The sequence below is a fragment of the Benincasa hispida genome, chromosome 10 (assembly GCF_027475165.1).
Source record: "Benincasa hispida cultivar pf3 chromosome 10, pf3_genome.v1.1, whole genome shotgun sequence".
Lineage (NCBI taxonomy): Eukaryota > Viridiplantae > Streptophyta > Magnoliopsida > Cucurbitales > Cucurbitaceae > Benincasa > Benincasa hispida.
The window spans coordinates 21,196,603-21,205,113 of NC_143487.1; the positions used below are offsets into that span (position 1 = coordinate 21,196,603).

The 8,511-nt window shown below is 34.2% G+C and overlaps 1 long non-coding RNA gene across 1 annotated transcript; it reads right to left on the reverse strand.

The window, feature by feature from the left end:
* Window positions 1–5,114: 5,114 nt before the first annotated feature.
* On the reverse strand, window positions 5,115–5,746 carry LOC120088893 (uncharacterized). Its single transcript, XR_005485067.2, has 2 exons — window positions 5,615–5,746; window positions 5,115–5,503 (listed from the first exon to the last, which is right to left on the reverse strand). It is a non-coding gene; the product is annotated as an uncharacterized LOC120088893 (long non-coding RNA).
* Window positions 5,747–8,511: the final 2,765 nt, after the last annotated feature.

The following is an 8,511-nucleotide window of genomic DNA, read 5'->3' on the forward strand; positions in this document are numbered from 1 at the left end:
GCAAACGACAGAGACAAAGAGAGATGGACGAGGAGACACTAGAGTGTTGGGATTGATGTCCTAAATATCCTGGTAGTCTCGTAGTTTGTAAACATTCTATAAACATATTGTTATTAATAAAATAAGTGTTATTTTATAAGCATTTACTCAATTCAATAAACTAAGATCCATAGTTATTTTATGTAACTTAAGCATGTATGTAGAAACATACAAGTGGATCATGCCTTAAGTAATAACCTAAATGGTCTGTAGTAGATGGATAAATGAGGGATACCTTATCTTGGTGACACTACGGATACGACCCGCTTTGTAGATGTTACAAGTGTTGTAAAGTGCTACAAATGGTCTGATCCTGACCATTCATGTGGAGACATGCGAGTCGGGATATCCTATACAAAGAGTTTGTATAAGATCGGACCACGAAATGATTAGTCTCTTTATATAACGCCGTTGATAATTGAGACATACATTTCACTGGATGATCATAGGTGACATGACCTTAATCCTGAGTGAGTTAGGAACTCTTGCTCATGAAGGCGGTCCTTTGATTTGTATAGGTGAGAGTGACCAGATTGCCAACTCAACAAGCCTACCATTTTGGAGATTCGTCTGATTGGGGAGCTGAGAACTAAACTACACAAGACGAAATTCACTCCTTCCCCGAAGCAGAGGTAAGTAGATAAATTGCTCCCTTAAGGGTTGATTCCGGATCTTGAACATAGTGGCCACACTCTCTCTTGGGAAGAGAAGACTCATCATATTGGGACCATGACTTATTGTTCATTAGAGGAATCAATGGTACTTAAGGAGTTAGATATAACTACAGGGGCAAAACGGTAAATTGGCCCAATTGTACTTACGAGCGATTTGTAAAGGGTTATCACACTGTTGATTGGTTATATGAACGCAGAAATATATCTGTAGTGTAAAGAGTGCAACTGTCGGTCTTTAATGGAGTGCATGACAGTCAACGGATAGTGGATATTGTGATTAAAGAGTTTAGTCAGTTATTCACGTACCGTTTGAGCTTCAAGCTACAAGTCCATAAGGTCCCCTTGGTAGCTCAATGGGTTCAAGTTGAGAATCAGATTTTGGGTTAGTTTGAAATGTTCAAATTAACAAGAGAAAATTTGATTATATATGATATAATTCAATTAATTCAATTATATGTGATATAATTGATTTGATGTATTTGATACATTATTTGATTGGAGGAATTAATATAAATATGATTTATATTAAATGCCATAAAATAGAAAAAGAACTATGGTTTATATGTTGCATATGATGCAATATTAAAACTATAGATTATAAATATAATATGATGAGGTAGTTATTATATTTATTTATAATATATTAATTATGAGATAATTAATTATTCTTTTTCTTAATAACCGACTTGAGTGGGAGGTTATTGCGGTTTATGATAACTGTGAGATAAAAAGGAGAATAGTTTTCCAAATTAGATGATGATTCATTTTTGTATTGTCTCATAAAAGAAATACTATCAAGTAAAAGAGTTTTATTAAACGATAGTATTACATAGACTAAATGATCAAGTATCGAGTTTACTATGCGATAGTTACTCGTTGCTACACGATCGAGTAGCAAGTTTATACGATAGGCTTTTTCTTCTACACGATCGAGTATCAAGTCTATACGATAGACTTCTTTCTTCTATCGCGTACTCGATCTACTCGATCATTTATTTCCTCCATTCCTCTATCCAAAGTTATATAGAGCCCACAACTTCTGGATTTTCATACCGAGAATACCAAGGTAACTCTTATGGTGGTGTTCTTGTTCTGTTCAAGGGTGAGGATCGAGTTGTACTCGATTGTGATTGAGTTTCATCCAGTTGCTTGTTGAGATCGAGTTCTGATTGTTGCGTTCAAGTTCGTGCTGTTGGACGCTTTTCTGAACGATTGAGGGATACTTGAAGAAATGGTTCTTCAAAGGTATTGCATACTCTATCCCTTGTTTGTTCTTTAAGAACATGTTGTAATTTACTCTTTATGCATAATCTGATCTTCTTGACTGTAAATGTTTTTGTTCTTTCTTAATGGCATTTGGAACAATCCTCTTCCGCTCACTGGTTCTCTATTTAGAGTTTCTTCATAGAGAGGGAAAGGGAATGGGAGAAGGCTGCCAGCGTGGAAGTGGGCTGTGTGACTAAAAATCCTAAAACTAAAAGAGATGGTTTGGTCAGTCGATTGGGTCTCTACCAAACCAGGCAAACCAATCAATTATCAATCGATTTTTTCTTTTGTTAAACCGACATCGATTAACCCTTTTGTTGGGATTGATGTCCTAATTCTCTCGGAGTCTCGTTATTTTGTAAAGATACACATTGTTCAATGAATAAAGTAAATGTTATTTAATTTTGGCATTTACTTATATCCAATAAACAAAGCTCATTGGTTATCTTATGTGAACTTAAGCATATATATGTGATATACGAGTGGATCATGCCTTAAGTGATAACCTAAATCAGTCTATAGTATAAGGATTAAGGTGGGATACCTGATCCTTATGATACTACAGATACAGCCCGCTTTGTAAAGGTTTGCAAGTGTTGTAAACTACTACAGATGGTAGATCCTGACATTCATGTGGAGACATGGAGCGGGGGTGTCCTATACAAAGAGTTTGTATAAGACCTGGACCACGAGATGACTAGACTCTGTATATAACGTCGTTGATACTAGACTTGCATCTTACCTAAACGACCATAGGTGACACGACTTCAATCCTGAGTGTTTTGGGAACTCCTGCCTTTGAAGGTGGTCTTTTGATTAGTATGGGTGAGAGTGGCCAGATTGCCAACTCAACATGCCTACCTTTTTGGGGACTTGTCTGATTTAGGAGCTGGGAACTCAATCCACAATATGGAATTAACTCATTTCCCGAAGCAGGGATAAGTAGAGAGATTGCTCCCTTAAGGGTTGATTTCGGGACTTGAACATAGTGGCCACAGCTTCTCTTTGGAAGAGAAGACTCGGTCATAGTAGGACTATGACTTATGTTCATTAGAGAGATTAGTGGTACTTAAGGAGACAGATATAACTATAGGGACATAATGGTTATTGGCCCAGCTGTACTTACGAGCGATTTGTGAAGGGTTGTTACACTGCTGATTGGTTAAGATGGACACATAATATATCTGTGGTAAGGAGAGTTCAATTGTCGGTCTTTAGTGGAGTACCTAACAGTTAATAAATGGTGGATCCTGTGACTAAAGAGTTTAGTCAGTTATTCACGTACCGTTGGAGCTTCGAGCTACAGGTCCATGAGGTCCCCTTGGTAGGTCAATTGATTCAGCTGAGGATCAGTTCTTGGTGTTGATTTGAAATATTTAAATTGACAAAAGGTATTTTGATTATATATGATATAATCGGTATGATGTATAAGATTATATCATACATCTTATACATCTAGTAGAGGATTGATGTAAAGGAGATTTACATTAAGTACCATGGAATTAAAAAAGAACTATGGTTTGTATGTTTTATGAGATGAAATATTAAAACTATAGGTTATAAATATAGTATGCTAAGTTGGTGATCATTTATGTTTATAATAATATTAATTATTGGATAATTAATTCTTTTTCTTTTAAATAACCAAAGTAGTGGGTGGTTATTGAATCATGGTAACCGTGAGTTTAAAAGGAAAGTGGTTTCCTATTTTGAATTTTTTTTTTTTCAAAATTTTGAAAATATTTTGAGTCTTCTCTTTGTGCAAAAGAAACTCACGAAGTCGTCAAGTAAATTCGGATTTACTAAATGATGACTGGACGAGCTAAACGATCGTGCAGTATTTATTAAACGATCGTTGGCCCAAGGTAAACGATCATGTAGTGTCTGTAGGCGATAGACCGAGCTAAACGATAGATCCAAACGATCGCATAGCTTTTGCTAGATGATCGCATAGCTTTATCTAAACGATTGGGCATCGACCTATATGATAGGTCTCCGCCATCTCCCACTTGCCCAATCATATACGCGATTGTTGTTTCCTCCGTTCGTCTGCCTCATACCAAGTTCGAACAGATCCCACCCTCTGGATTCTCACACCGAGAATACCAAGGTGGCCTTGTTGGTGGTGTCAAACTCAACTCGACACCATCGAGGTTTTCTAGAGGTTGTTCGTGGTGCTGTGGAGGCCGTTCATGTTGCGGAAGAGTTCATGACCGAGGAGATCGTTGAGGACGAGTGTGAAGTGTTCGTGCGGTGGTCGTGCTGTGTTGCGGTCGTAGATCGAGCGCTCGTGGTTGCTGTTGTTCGATCAGAGTCGCGCAACGGAGCATGGAGACGCTTTTGCCATTGTTTGTACAGTTTTTCCTTTGTGCTTTTGAGACTTTCATGTTGTAATTTCTGTATGATTTACATAACTGTTTATGTTTGAAGTCGACTGTAAATGTTATGTTAATTCATGATTGTAATTTGGAATAGTCTTGTTTCACTGCTCATGGAAATCTCAGAATCCGATTTCCTTCACCTTTATCCTATTCCGATTGACCGTCTCCGATTTGGTCAGTTTTTGCGGTCGGATCGATTTTTGGTCTATCATGCTCACCCCCTAATAGTTGCAATTGCACCCCTACACTTTCAAGTATAAAAATTGGGCGCCCAAACTTCTAGAAGTGTTAGAATTTTCCCCTTAAGCTTAAATAATTGTAGAAATTGGATCCATAAATACTAAAGATTGAACCCTCAAACTTATGCAATTATTACTATTTTTACAATTATGTTAGCTTAGGGGTCAAATTTTAACACTTGTATAAGCTTAAGGGTTCAATTTGTAAAATTAAAAGTTAAGAGTATAATTGCAACTACTACCATACTTCAGGGATAATTTTTGCAATTTTTCCTAAAATAAATAAATAAAATAATAATAAATTCAAATATTGTTTAATAAATTAGGCATCAATTATTAAAATAAACTTAGCTTAACAATAATTGACAAAATCTCTCTCTAAAGGCCGAAAGTTTGATCTCCTGCTATTGTAGTTGTTGTACTAAAAAAAGACCAATCACTATTCTAAAGTTGAATAGTTAGTTCCCGTCCACACATTTTTTTTAAACAAGAAACCTTCATTAACACCAAATAGAAGAAACAACTAACTCATCATTTAGAGTGGAGAAGAGTCTCAAAGGATAATTACAATGCAAAAAATAAAAATAAAAAATAAAAACAAAAACAAAAAACAAAAACAAAGAAACAAAACAACTGCTTCATTCTCTAAAATGGGGAAATCGTGAGAAAAGGTTCCTTAGCAAGCAAGTGAGCCAAATGGTAGCAATTCTTGTGACATTTAGAGAGAGCTGGAATATCTAGACTTCTTCAATAGTTTCTTTTACAATGTTTTAAGGTTTAGAAAGATCACTTCCTAAGTTGTTGATGATGTTCGTAGGTGCTCAGATTTTGTCCCCATTGAGTTTTCCGACGGGTGGCTGGTGGTCTTGACCTCCGGCCTGTCTTCTCCTAATCTAGTTTCGATCTGATCCAAATTGACATACGTAAGAGATCCTTACACCGATAGAGTACCAAACTTATTATATCCTAATGCTTAAGTTACTAGAGGGAGTGAATAATTTAATTAAGTACTTACTCTTCGTTTGACTCCATGCTTATAAACTCCAAGGAACATAAGACTCGCCAAAGATTGGAGGAATGATGTCCTTGGCGAGATGCCCAATAGCAATTGCAACAAACTAGTTGAACTTAAAAAAATAATTATTGTTATATTTTGTTTTATAAAAGAAACCTCTCATTTCATCTATATAATAATTATTTAATAACAACAATTGCAACTATTTCATCCCACTAAGATTAATGATCAAATATTAACTTACAAGTAAAAACTATATAGAAATAGAATGTCAAAATGAGCCTAATTCAACTAATATAGAGCATGAATTCTTCACTACTTAATGTTATTGCTTTTATTTGGACAATTCGGGTGCTTGATGATGCTATCTTGAAGTTAATATGGCTTCACTGGTTACTTACAAATGTGGGAGCTCTTCAACAATCTGCCACTATACTTCATTGTGATAATCGTAGTGTTATCTAAGTTACTCACGATGATGTCTTCCATGAACGCACTAAAAATGACTATCACTTTATTTGTCATCATTACCAAAGCAACACTCTTTTTTTTACAATCTATCTATATTGTTAACCCGGTTTATATCTTCAATAAAACATTGTCTTTTGGTCACTTCAATAAAACATATCTTCAATCTGTCTACTCTACCATGTTGAAATTGAGGGAGTGTTTATGTATATAAATTGCATTTAGTTGAATTTGCATCAATTGGCTCAAATTAGGTAGAATTTTTATTTTCCTTTTGTTGTAAAATTGAGGAACAAAATGATGCACCATGGTAACATAAATATTGAGGAAATATTTTATAATATATTTAATATATAAACAAATAAAATAAACAACCAAATAAAATAAAATTGAAATATATTATGAAAAGAAATGTCTCTAGACTTTCTCACTAATTTTCACCCAAGTGCATCTCCTACAAAACCTATCAAATGTCACTATTTATAGGCAATTTGACAAGTAACAAATGGATTATATGTGAAAGGATACGCGAGTATACCCATTGCATAAATGATTGTATCCTAATTCTAATTTTACAGATCATACAAAAAAACGTAGAGGATGGAAACAATGTTTACATAACTAAATAAGCATGCTTTTTTATAGAAATTAAAAAGGATATAGAGATCCGAAAATCACATACCCTTGAAGACTAATCACTTCACGATTCCTCTCCAAACTCTCGAACACAACGAGCTCTTCGATAAGAACGTCCAAAAACACAACAGCAAATTTCTAATCAACCAGACACCACCACGTGGGAACCTTGGTATTCTTGGAGGGTAGAGAACCATTGAAAGTTTGTGGGTTTCAAGATTAATTTTGGAAAAGGAAGAACTTCTTAATTTTTTTTTAAAGAAAATCACAACAACCACTCTATCAAAATTCTGCACATTTTTGTGCTATATAAGAGGAAGATGAAGATGAAAAAACTCAACCTTTCCTCTTCCATATGTTAAATGAAGAGAAGCTAACAGAGGGAGTTATCAAATAACTCCCTCCTAATAATTTGATTATTAAATTAAAAGAACTTTAATTTATATATATATATATCAAATTATATGTTATATCAAATATAACATATAACCTATAGTTCATATTATATCACATATAATATAACCTATAGTTTAATATTCTCTCATTAATCTATGAATCAAATTCATATTAATATTTGAATTATATTCAAATATTTATTTTTCTCTCACATAGAACCTTATATTATAATGTATCATATACATTAATCATGTTACCTATGGTCATCCTAGTGAAATGAAAGTCTCTGTCATGAACGATGTTATATAACGAGACTAAACATTTTGTGGTCCAGTCTTATACAAACTCCTTTGTATAAGATACTCCCTCTCACATATCTCCACATGAACGACTAGGATCAAATCATTTATAGCACTTTACAACACTTGTAACATCTACAAAGCGGGTTGTATCCATAGTATCACCAGGATAAGGTTTCCCCATTTATCCATATACTACAGACCATTTAGGTTATCACTTAAGACACGATCCACTTGTATGTCTTCACATATATGCTTAAGTTACAACAATAACCAGGGATCTTAGTTTATTGGTTTGTGGTTAATGCAACTAAAATATTTCATATTTCATATACTGAAGTGAATAAAATATCTCATATTATAAATCACAAAATTTTTTGTTCATACAAATGTTTACAAACTACAAGACCCTACGAGATTTAGGGCATCAACCTTAACACAAAGGACCGCTTTCATAAGTAAGAGTTTGACGATTCCCAAGCAAAAGCGTGTGAATACCTTACGTCCCACGAATCGATTTTTACATAAACAAAATCAATGTACTAAAACATAATATGGGTAGAATAAACATGTGAAATAGCATGCTTTAGAGAAAGAAAAAAACCATTATCACCTTTGTAGATTCCCAAGCTCCTAGAACGATCCTTTCGATATTCCAACGAACGACTCCTCCAACGATTTTAAACGCGAACGTCTCCTCGAACAATCTTGAACACGACCACGAGAATAACCTTGTTATTCTCAAGGATTCCAATAGAAGGATAGGTGGTATCTAACTATTTGAAGAAGGTGAGGAGGAAAAACCTTTGGGAGAGTAGAAAGATTTTTTTTTTTTTTTTGTGGCTTAGGAATAAATTTGCACAATGAATGTTTGCTCCAAAAGAGCCATAAGGAAGAATTTATATAGAGAATGGTCAACCCCCTTCTCCAAGTCATTTTTCAATTTTTTCTTATGCACAATTAATTAAATAACACTTATTTAATTAGTTAGCACATTAATTAAATAACTATTTATACATTAAATCCAATTTAACATATATATATTTCATTATCATAAACATTGTATATGTACGTGCAACACCTCTCTATTTATTTATT